Source organism: Scylla paramamosain, chromosome 29 (genome assembly GCF_035594125.1).
Source record: "Scylla paramamosain isolate STU-SP2022 chromosome 29, ASM3559412v1, whole genome shotgun sequence".
Taxonomy (NCBI): Eukaryota; Metazoa; Arthropoda; class Malacostraca; order Decapoda; family Portunidae; genus Scylla; species Scylla paramamosain.
Window position 1 is genome coordinate 7,893,532 of NC_087179.1, and position 12,669 is coordinate 7,906,200.

Below are 12,669 nucleotides of genomic sequence, written 5' to 3' on the forward strand. Positions count from 1 at the left end.
GAGTCAACACATACCTGAGGGGCAGAACTCTCTGTGGGTATGCTAACAGCTGTAGCAGCAGCTGTCAACACAGGTGGCTCACTATGTGAGCAAACACACAACATGTCTGGTGCTGGCACAGGAGCAGCCTTCTCCTGACCTCCAGTACACTCCACAGAGAAGAAAATTCCCACCTCCACAGCAGAGTCAGGAGTCTCCCTGCCTTTGGCAGCAACCCCTAACATACCAGACACAACAGACTGGGGTGCAGACTAAGTACCAGCGACCACAGCCTCAACTCCAGGTGACAGCTCAGCTTGAGCATCACCTCTGAGAGGCTCCACAGGGTGAGACAAACCATCAAACAAACAATCTAAGTCCATCACTCCAGCCTCACCCTCGGCAACACTTTCACCAAAGTCAGGTGCCTTCTGCAGTGGCTCTGCGCTTCTGCAGTCAGCCCCAGCATACTGACTCAAACACAAGTCCAACACTGACTCACTCAGACCCTCACCAGCAGCAGGAAAGGTATCTGGGCACTCTGCTTCCACTGCAGCATCAATACAAATACTGCACTTCTTTTGTGGCATCCCTGCCTTGTTGCAGTTGACCTCAGGAGTCACAAAACCTGCAAGTACCTGATGCCAGCATGCTCACCTCACCTTAAGGTGAGTAACAGAACAAGCATAGTTAGATACATCAACAATTTCCACACCCAGGCTGGCATCCACAGATAAAGACTGCACACAAACTTTCCCTCCTGCCAGGTCATTCCCTAAAAGGAAATCAACACTAGCCACTGGCAGACCCTCCACTAATGCTACAGTCACTCCACACTAATGCAGTCACTAGCGGGCACAACAGCCTCATCTTCCTCATGGTGAAGCTTTCTATGACGCCAGTCCCCCAGCACCACACAAGCTTGTCAGAGGCAACTCACCTCCCAGTCACATTCCTTCACAGTGACTGCTGTGCTGCTGTCTCTCAAAACAGTGACAGGGTATTCAACCCCATCAATCTCAATCATGCCCCAACATAAGAATGGATGACGCCAGTCCAAACCAGACCTCACAGGCAACAAGGTAACAACAGATGAGGGGACAGCCTTTATACCCCCACAACCAAATACCAGCTGGACCTCCTCACTCTCCTGGTCACAGCCATGAGACACTATCAAGGCCATCAGCTTCTGGGGGATCTTGGAAGCTGCAGCTGTAACTAACTTGGGACAATTAAATTTAAAGTATTCAGTGTTTCTACAGTAATGACACATTGGCTGGGAACTATATCTGTGAGTGCTGTGTTGCATGCTCCCAGTCTGTCTCCGTTGAGGGCTGGGTGGAGACTTATTACTTACAGGGTTGACTCACCCCAACTTCTTTCCAAGACCACTAGTAAAACATGGACTTCCAGACAAACTGGCACCAGTTGCACCACCAGACAGGCCGGCCAGACGTACCATCAACCCAACGTGGCACCGGCCAGTGTGCCAACATATGGTCATCACCCCCAAATAGCTGCATCCTTAAAGGTCTTAAATCTCTTCTTGGAGCAGCAGTACCACTTTTTTCTTAGTCATGTTTACAAACTGCTCCATTACCAAGAGCTCTTTTAATTCACAGTAGGAGGTGGCCTGGTCATTGGCAGTCCATTTTTCATACATCTCCCTTGTGGTAGCAAGCAAACTCAAGGTAGGAATCACTTGGCCTTTTCTTCCCTCCACAGAACTGCATCCTATAAGATTTGGTCACAGCTCAAAAGCTCTCAGGATGTCAACCTTGAACTCTTCATAGTCCTCTAAATCCTCAACCAGGCTTGGAAAAAACATGGGTTTAAAAAAACTCAGTCCATTGTTTTTTTTTTTGGTTTTATTGGATTTTTTGGGGTTTTATTTTTGTTTATTCCTCATTTATATGTAAATTAGTTTAAATAAGCAATTAAAAAGTAATATAGAGTGAAATAAAAGGTTTGAAGTTATTTTTATTTTTTCATGTAGGAGGGGCACCAGCCAAGAGCAACAAAAATATAATAAAAAAAATAAAGGTTCACTGAGGTGCTGGTCCCCGAATAGGCAAAAGCAGTAGTCAGAAATTACAGGATAAGTGTCTTGAAACCTCCCTCTTCAAAGAGTTCAAATCATAAGAAGGTAGAAATACAGAAGCAGGCAGGAAGTTCCAAAGTTTACAAGAAAAAGGGATTTCCGATTGAGAATACTGGTTAACTTTTGCATTAGAGAGGTGGACAGAATAGGGGTGAGAGAAAGAAGAAAGTCTTGTGCAGCAAGGCCATGGGAGGAGGGGAGGCATGCAGTTAGCAAGATCAGAAGAGCAGTTGTTATGAAAATAGCAATAGAAAATAGCAAGAGATGCAACCCTGCAGTGATGAGAGAGAGGCTGAAGACAGACATTTAGAGGAGTTGATAAGACAAAATGCTTTTGATTCTACCCTGTCTAGAAGAGCAGTAGGAATGGAACTCCCCTAGACATGTGAAGCATACTCCATACATGGACAGATAAGGTCCCTGTCCAGAGTTAGCAGCTGTGTGGGGGGGGGGGACTGGTAGAAACAACTCAGAACACCTAACTTCACAAAAGCTGTTTTAGCTAAAGATGAGATGTGAAGTTTCCAGTTTAGATTATAAGTAAAGGACAGACCAAGGATGTTCAGTGTAGAAGAAGGGGACAGTTACGTGTAATTGAAGAAGAGGGGATAGTTGTCTGGAAGGTTGTGTCAAGTTGATAGATGGAAGAATTGAGTTTTTAAGGCATTGAACAATACTGAGTTTGCTCTACCCAATCAGGAATTTTAGAGAGACCAGAATTCAGGCATTCTGTGGCTTCCCTGCAAGAACTGTTTACTTCCTGGAGAGTTAGACATCTATGAAAAGATGTGAAAAGTGCAGGGTGGTATCATCAGTGTAGGAATGGATGGGACAAGAAGTTTGGTTTAGAAGATCACTGATGAATAATAAAAAAAAGAGTAGGTGACAGGACAGAACCTTGAGGAACATCACTGTTAACAGATTTAGGAGAACAGTGACCCTCTACCACAGCAGCAAAAGAATGGTCAGAAAGGAAACATGGGATGAAGTCACAGAGAGAAGGATAGAAATGGTAGAAGGATGGTTTGGAAATCAAAGCTTTGTGCCAGACTCTGTCAAAAGTTTTTGATATGTCAAAGGCAACAGCAAAAAAAGCATGACCAAGACTCAGTAAGGAAAGCTGAAAGATCACCAGTAGAACAGCCTTGACAGAACCCATACTGGTAATCAGATAGATGGTTGTGAAGTGATAGATGTTTAAGAATCTTCCTGTTGAAGGTAGATTCAAAAGTTTAGTTAGGCAGGAAATTAAAGCAATAGGACAGTAGTTTAAGGGACTAGAATAGTCACTCTTTTTAAGAACAGGCTGAATTTAGGCAAACTTCCAGCAAGAAGGAAAGGTAGATATTGACAGACAGAGTTGGAAGAGTTTGACTATGCAAGGTGCAAGCACAGAGGCACAGTTTCAGAAGACAATAGGAGGGACGCCATCAAGTCCATAAGCCTTCCGAGGGATCAGTCCAACAAGGGCATGGAAAACATCACTGCCAAGGATCTCGATGGATAGCATGAAGTAGTCAGAGGGTGGAGGAGGGGGAAGAACAAGCCCTGAATCATCCAAGGTAGAGTTTTTAGAAAAGATTTGAGTAAAGAGTTTTAGAAATAGATGGGATGGTAGTGTTGGCATCAGGTTGAAATAAAGGAGGGAAAGATGAAGAAGAAAAGTTATTGGAGATGTTTTTAGATAGATACCAGAAGTCACAAGGGGAGTTAGATCTTGAAAGATTTTAACACTTTCTATTAATGAAAAGAACAGACATTTGTTTAGGTCATGCTGATACAGGTTGGTCTGGTTGGACAAAGCCTGTGTTAACTTGTACTATACAGGAAATTAATGGGTTAGGCTTGACTACTTTTACATTTTTTATGTATATGTACATATATAGACCTTATTTATCAATATGATATAGAAATAAATTTTGATATGTAATTTTTTTTTCAAACCAAAAAAAAAAAAAAACACACACACAAGCTGTTTTTTGGGGGTGGATTTTTTTTAGTGCCAACCCTGTCCTCAAATAACATCCTATCATAGACTTCCTTCCTATCATAGAAAATCCTTGTCCTTCAACATATTAGCCACCAAGGCAATCCATCTCTTCAGAGGTCAGTCAAATTCAGTGTTCATCTTAAATCTCTGAAACCATTCCGTCACCTTCTTATTAAATACGGGTATCAATTTCAAGCTTCTCAGCATCTGGCTTTCTACTGCCAATAAAATGGGCAAGAAAACAGGCAAGACAAGTGTGGTTCAACAGATGTGAACAAGCAAAAGCTGAAAGAGATAAGCCATGGAATAGATAGCAGAAAAGTAGAAGACACAACCATTGGATAATTTCTAAAGATAAAAGGAATGCATATGGCAACATTCATAAAAAAAGAAAGAATAAATTACGAGAAAGTTATTGTTGAGAAATGTAAGGACCATCCCAAATTGTCCTATGGATATGTAAATGGCAACTAAAAAAAAAGAAAGGAATAAGTAAACTGAAGATAGATGGTGTGATTTATGAAGATAAAGAACAGATAACCAAAATAATAAACAATTGTTTCCAGTCAGTCTTCAAAAGTGAATTTGTGGAGCAAATGACAAACACAGAAGGAATCGGGATGCACACCATGGAAGTGTCTGTGGAAGAGGTAAAAAAGGTAATGGAAAAACTGGAAAAAAGAAAAGCTAAGGGGCCAGATGGAGTGTCAAACTGGATACTAAAAGAATGCAGTGACCAGTAACCTGACAAAATCCATGCTGTTCTTACGATCTCCTTTAAAGAGGGTGTAGTTCCCAATGACTGGAAAAAGGCAGACATTGTGTCAATATTTAAAGGCAGAAATTATGAAGATCTGTTAAATTACAGACCAGTGTCCCTAACCAGTGTGGTTGCTAAGTGAAAAGATTATAAAAGAAAGGTAGATGAAGTATCTAGAAGGTAACAACATACTGACAAGCTTTAATTTGGCTTTAGAGAAGGAAGATCCTGTACTACAAACCTTATAAGTTTCTACACAAGAGTTATAGACATTGTACAAAAAAGGGATGGATGAGTACACTGCATTTACTTAGACCTAAAAAAGGCATTTGACAAAGTGCCACATAAAAGATTAATGTGAAAACTAGAAGAAATAGGAGGGCTGAAAAGGGGTATGCTGAGATGGTTCAAAAACTGTATAAGTAACAGACAAATGAGAACTACAGTAAAAGAGAAAAAATCCTCTTGGAAACAAGTTAATAGCAGTGTGCCACAGGGATCTGTGTTAGCTCCAATCATGTTTGCAATATATGTAAATGATATGGTGGAAGGAATAGAAAGCTATATGAGTTTGTTTGCTGATGATGCAAAACTATTAAGAAAAATAGAGAAAGGTGACAGCTGCATGCCCCTACAGCAAAATCCAGAAAGGATACGGGATTGATCCCATAAATGGGAAACGGAATTTAACATAAAGAAACGCAGTGTCATAGAATTTGAGAAAAGCATGAGAAGACCAAGAGGCATATACACAATGGGAAATGAGTGTACCAAAAAAAAAAAAAAAAAAAAAAAAAAAAGATCTCAGGATAATCACAGTGGATAACCTGTCACTAGAAAAGCACATAAATAAAGTCACAGCTGAAACCTGTTAAGAAACATCAAGGCAGCTTTCAGTTATATAGATGGAGAAATGACGAAGAAATTTATTACAACTCTAATAAGGCCAAGATTGGAGTATGCACCCCTGGTATGGTCTCCAAACTTGAAAAAACACATAAGAAAATTAGAAAGAATTCAAAGAGCAACCTCAAAACTTCCTTCCAATTTAAGGGAACTATCATACAAAGAGAAACTAAAGGCATTAAAATTGACATCTTTGGAACCGAAAGAGGGAAAGAGGAGATTTAATAGCAGTGTATAGAGTTACAAAAGGATTAGAAAAAATTGACAATGAAAACTTAATTTGGGATACCAATTCACTAAAGGATGTGGAAACTGAAAAAAAGCTACAGTAGCAGGGGTGTAAAGAAGTTCAACTTCCCACAATGGTGTGTTGATGTGTGGAATGCACTGGATGCAAAAGTTATTAATGCTAAAACCTTGCATAAATTTAAGGAAGGGCTAGACATTTCTAGATATGGGAGACAGGACAACATAAGCATAGCTCTCTTCCTGTATGTTACAACTAAGTAATTACAACCAGACAATTACATGCATGCCACAGATCCACTGCAACCTGCAGGTTACAAAGTCATGTCATTAATCTTGCTTGCTTCACCTCCCCAAAGAGGCTAGTGGAAATCTAACTGTATTATGTTGTTCTGTACTTTATATTCTTTCACTCCCAACATGGTGCTCAAATGGGAAGAGTGGGAAATAAAAGTAAATCTGGTAGCATACTCAGCTGGGCAGAGACGACCCACAGACCCATCATTAGCTCCTGCTCTCATTCTCTTCATCTCTCTTTTTCTCTCTCTCTCTCCCCCCCAGCTCCCCTCTCGCTGCCTTTCATCTTTCTTCTCTTCGATACTTACACCCCCACATAACAGTGGTCACTGGTAGTGTTCCTCAGGGTTGTCCTGTCACCAACTCTCTTCCTATTATTCATCAATGATCTTCTAAACCAAACTTTATGTCCTATTCACTCCTATGCTGATGATAACATCCTGCACTTTTCCACATCATTTTGTTGAAGTCCAGCCCTTCAGGAAGTAAACAGTTCACACAGGGAAGTCACAGAATGCCTGACTTCTAATCTCTCTAAAATTTCTGATTGGGGCAGGGTAAACTTAATATTGTTCAATGCCTCAAAAACTCAATTCCTCCATCTATCAACTTGATGCAACCTTCCAGATAACTATCCCCTCTTCTTCAGTGACACTCATTTGTCCCCATCTTCTACACTGAACATCCTTGGTCTGTCCTTTACTTATAATCTAAACTGGAAACTTCATATCTCATCTATAGCTAAAACAGATTCTATGAAGTTAGACATTCTGAGTCATCTCTGCCACTTTTTCTCACCCCCAGCTGCTAACTCTGTACAGGGCCCTTATCCATCTATGTATGGAGTATGCTTCACATGTCTGGGGATTTCCACTCATACTGCTCTTTTAGACAGGGTAGAATCAAAAACTTTTCATCTCATCAACTTCTCTCTTCTAACTGGATGTCTTCAGCCTCTTTCCCATCACCACAATGTTGCATCTCTTGCTGTCTCTTACTGCTGCTTTCATGCCAGCTGCTCTTCTGATCTTGCTAACTGCATGCCTCTCCTCCTCCAGTGGCTTTGCTGCACAAGACTTTCTTCTTTCTCTCACCCCTATTTTGTCTACCTCACTAATGCAAGAGTTAACCAGTATTCTCAATCATTGATCCCTTTCTCTAGTAAACCTTTTAACTCCTTGCCTGCTTCTGTATTTCCACTTCCCATGACTTTAACTCCTTCAAGATGGAGGTTTCAAGACACTTATCCTGTATTTTTTTATTAAAGCTTTTGACTCTGTTCGAGGACTGGCACCTCAGTCAGCCTTTTTTCTTTTTTTTCCTTGGCCAGTGCCTCTCCTACATTAAAAAAAATCCTTATGCCAAAGTTTGGCTGATTCCCTAGAACCTGAACTGAGCTGAGAGATGCAACAACATAAAAGTGGCCTGTGTCCACAGTTAGGGAAAGAGGGAAATACCTGAACCTCACCACTCTATCACCTTCATTAGTCAATAAAAGATCTATTATATTGCCTGATGCAAGAAATGTTGGTTCAGTAACCCACTGTGTAAGTCCAAGAGTGGCAAAACAATCATAGAACTGATGCTCTGTAAATGTTAACCTGTAACAGGGATAATCCCCACCCCAATGAATTGACAGTAAATTAAAATCACCCAAAAAAAATAACATCCTTACCCAAACAAAAATTATAAAGAAAGTTAATAAGTTGATCATCATCAGCACAAGAAATTGAAGGTGAATGGTATATTGTGGTTACGATGAAGAAGATGAGCTGCTACCACATTAGGTGCTACATTTACCTCAGAGTAATTGAAGTCCAATCTCAGGTACATACATACTCCATGTTTAAGTACATTACCTAGAACATCTTACTTTAACAATACATAATTAGGAACATCCACAAATGAACTAGGAGGGGAGTGAAGCAACCAAGATTCACTGATATCCAAGACTGGAAGATTATAATCCAGTACAAGACAATGCACATAATTAGTTTTCTTAACAAGTGAATTAACATTAATGTCAGCAATATATGAAGCAGAAAAACCACCAGTATTGTCACCACTTAAGGATTTTTTTATGTAGGAGGGGCACCTACCAAGGGCAACAAAATTCAATAAAAAAAAAAAAAAAAGGCCCACTGAGATACTGGTCCCCAAATAGGGTACACAGTGGCAATCAAAAATTGAAGGATAAATGTCTTGAAACTTCTCTCTTGAAGGAATTCAAGTCATAGGGAGGTGGAAATACAGATGCTGGCAAGGGGTTCTAGAGTTTATCAGAGAAAGGGATGAATGATTGAGAATACTGGTTAACTCTTGCATTAGAAGGTTGGACAGAATAGGGGTGACAGAAAGAAGAAAGTCTTGTGCAGTGAGGCCATGGGAGGAGGGGAGGCATGCAGTTAGCAAGATCAGAAGAGCAGTTAGCATGAAAATGGCAGTAGAAGATAACATGAGGCATTGTAGCAATGAGAAAGAAGTTGAACAATACTAAGTTTACTCTATCCCAATCAGAAATTTTAGAGAGATCAGAAATCTGGCATTCTGTGGCTTCCTTGCATGAACTGTTTTCTTTCTGAAGGGTTGGATGTCTATGAAAAGATGTCAATAAGTGAAGGGTGGTATCATCAACACAGGAGTGAACAGGAAAAGAAGTTTGGTTTAGATCATTGATGAATAACAGAAAGAGAATGGGTGACAGGACAGAACCCTGAGAAACACCACTGTTAATAGATTTAGGAGAACAGTAACCATCTACCACAGCAGCAACAGAACAGTCAGAAAGGAAACTTTAGATGAAGTTACAGAGAGAAGGATAAAAGCCATAGGTGGGTGGTTTGGAAATCAAAACTTTGTGCCAGAATTTATCAAAAGCTTTTGATATGTCTAAGGCAACAGCAAAAGTTTCACCAAAATCTCTAAATGAGGATGACTAAGACTCAGTAAGAAAAGCCAGATCATCAGTAGAGTGGCCTTGACAAAACCCATACTGATGATCAGATAGAAGGTTGTGAAATGATAGATGTTTAAGACTCTTCCTGTTGAGGATAGATTAAAAAATTTTAGATAGGCAGGAAATTAAAGCAATAGGACGGTAGTTTGAGGGATTAGAATGGTCACCCTTTTTAGGAACAGGTTGAATGTAGGCAAATTTCCAGCAAGAAGGAAAGGTAGATGTTGACAGATGGAACTGAAAAAAGTTTAAGTAGGCAAAGTGCAAGCATGGAGGCACAGTTTCAGAGAACAATAGGAGGGACCCTATCAAGTCCATAAGCCTTCTGAGGGTTTAGGCCACCAAGAGCATGGAAAACATTAATCTGAAGAATTTTAATAGGTAGCATGATGTAGTCAGAGAGTGCAGGAGAGTAACAAACCCTGAATCATCCAAGGTAAAGTTTTGAGCAAAGGTTTATGTAAAGAGTTCAGCTTTAGAGATAGATGTGATAGCAGTGGTGCCATCTGGTTGAAATAAAGAAGGGAAAGAAGAAGAAGCAAAGTTATTGGAGATGTTTTTGGCTAGGTGCCAGAAGTCACAAGGGGAGTTAGATCTTGAAAAATTTTGACACTTCTTATTAATGAAGGAGTTTTTGACTAGTTGAAGAACAGACTTGGCATGGTTCAGGGCAGAAATATAAAGCGCATGAGATTCTGGTGATGGAAGGTTCAAAATCATTTTGTAGGCCACCTCTCTATCATGCATAGCACGAGAACAGGCTATGTTAAACCAAGGTTTAGAAGGTTCAGGTCGAGAAAAAGAGTGAGTAATGTATGACTCCATGCCAGACACTATCACCTCTGTTATGTGCTCGGCACACAGAGATGGGTCTCTGACATGGAGCAAGTAGTCATTCCAAGGAAGATCAGCAAAATACCTCCTCAGGTCCCCCCAGCTAGCAAAGGCAAAGCATCAGAGGCACCTCTGCTTAGGGGGATCCTGAGGAGGGATTAGTGTGATAGTGTGATAGGAAAAATACAAATATGAGATTGTGATTGGAGGAGCCCAATGGAGTTGACAGGATAACAGCATAAGCAGAAGCATTAGACGTTAGTAAAAGGCCAAGAATGTTAGGCGTATCTCCAAGATGGTCAGGAATACAAGTAGGATGTTACACTAATTGCTCTAGGTCATGGAGGATAATAAAGTTAAAGGCTAGTTCACCAGGATGCTCATTGAATGGATAAGAAAGCCAGAGCTGGTGGTGAACATTGAAGTCTCCAAGAATCGAGATCTTTGCAAAAGGGAAGAGAGTTAGAATGTGCTCCACTTTGGAAGGTAAATAGTAAAAGGTATACAGACAGATAAATTTAGTTTAAGAGTGATTTTGTAGTCGTAGCCAGATGGTAGAAAACTCGGATGATTCAAGAGAGTGGGCACGAGAACAGGTTAAGTCATTGTGCACATAGATCCAACATCCAGCTTTAGATTGAAAATGAGGATAGAGAAAGTAGGAGAGAACAGAAAAGAGGCTACTGTCAGTTGCTTCAGACACCTGTGTTTCAGTGAGGAAAGGAAGATGAGGTTTAGTAGAGGAGAGGTGATATTCTACAGACTGAAAATTAGATCCAAGACCACAAATGTTGCAGAAGTTAATGAAGAAAAAGTTGAGGGGAGTGTCAAGACACTTATGGTCAATATCAGAAAAGCAGTCTGATCTGGAGATATTTGTGGTCCCCTCCCCAGATGGGGACTCCGAGGCTCGTGTAGGAGTCGCCATGATAATTTTGTATTTTTAGTGAAGGGTGTGTGTGTAATTAGGTACTAATAGCTTTGTGTGAAGGAAGAGAATTGTCTTTAGAGGGCAGGCTGTGACTACCTCTTGTCTTGTGAGACAGAAAGGGAAATGTTCAGTGAGGTCACAGCTGGGTTTAATGATAGGTTCACAGCACCCCCTGGTCCAGTGCTTTAGACCTCACTGGGAGTAATTATCGTTTTGACAGCGCCAGTTAATGTCTCTCTTACAGCTGATGTTATCTCAGTATTCTGGGACTCGTCTGGTGCCCTCTCTCCCTTGGCAGCCTCCCGCTGTGCACATAAATGCAGCTGTTGCTGTGTGAGGTCTTTGTGTAGGAAGACTGATGTGAACCTGCCTGACTGCTTCAGTTTGTGTGCTAGGTTGGTATGATGTTTGGCATGATATGAGTTTGTGCACATGGTGCTGTGTTGTGTGGTGTGGTGGAGAGTTGTGTGTGTCATAGTGTGCAGGGTAAGATGTGGTTTGTGATATGGCTAGATATGATTGGTGTGGTATGATTGAGTGTAATATGGTTTGTTGTGTGACCAGTTGTGGTGTGTGGTTTGATGTAACTGAGGCTGAAACTGGCTCAGGAGAAATCCTGAGTCACTTGTAACAGCAGTCAAGCTTCTCAGCTCAGGTTAATGATTCAGTTCAGGTCACAGCTTCTTTATATGTGAATGTCCTGAGTCATAGCTCTTGTGTGTAAGGGTGTTGAGGCTTCTGTTGTGAAGAGCAAGACCTTGCAAGAGGCTTCTCTTGTGGAGGCTGAGGCCCTGCAGGAGGCTTTTGTTGGTGCTAGTAGTGTGGAGGGTGTTGGCCTGTGTTTGGAGATGATGCAATCACTACTTAGTAGGATTACATCATTAGAGAGTGTGGTTAAGAGCCTGATGGAGGAAAATTGAGTTCTCTGTTCTAAAATTCAGACAACAGATACTTTACCTGGTAAAGCGTCTGTCTCAGAAGAAGAGTGGAGGGTGGTTTTCAGTGCTGGGTTTTGTTAGGCTCAGGAAGGCAACACAGGAGGGAGTGGAGTTGTAAAACTCCTTCCAGGTGCTCTGTAGGGTTGAGGAGGGGGAAAGACAGGCAGAGAAGGTTCAAGAGGATAAGGCAGTCACTCATTCCCTGCCTTCAGATAAGGTTCTGGTTGTTGGGGACAGTCAGGTTAGATTTTTAGATAGAACCTTCTCTGCTAGATATAGGTAGTGCATGACACAGGTGTGTTTTCCTGTGGCCAGAATAAGGCATGTTTATGATAGGATAGAGGCATAAATGGCAGGCAAAGGGACCCATTCCATCATCTACTTCCACACTGTGCAAAACAACATGAACTGAGTGCCCAGTGAAGAGTTGTTGCTTCATTTCAAGGTGGCTTTAGGTAGGGTTAGGGACAAGTGGGAATTCCCATGGGGTGTGGGTCCTGTTGAGGTGGTCTGGAAAGGTGCACTTGGCACTCCAGGGCTATTGCACTGAATTGTCAGTTGGCAAATCTTTGCAAGACCAATGGTTGACCCTTTGTTGACACCTGGGAGTATTTCTTTGGCTGTGACCATTTATACCAACAGGACAGGGTGTACCTCTCAAGGTGAGGGATCAACATGCTGGCTTGTTCCATTCACTATCAGGTTCATGCCCCACAGGGTTTTTGGAGTAA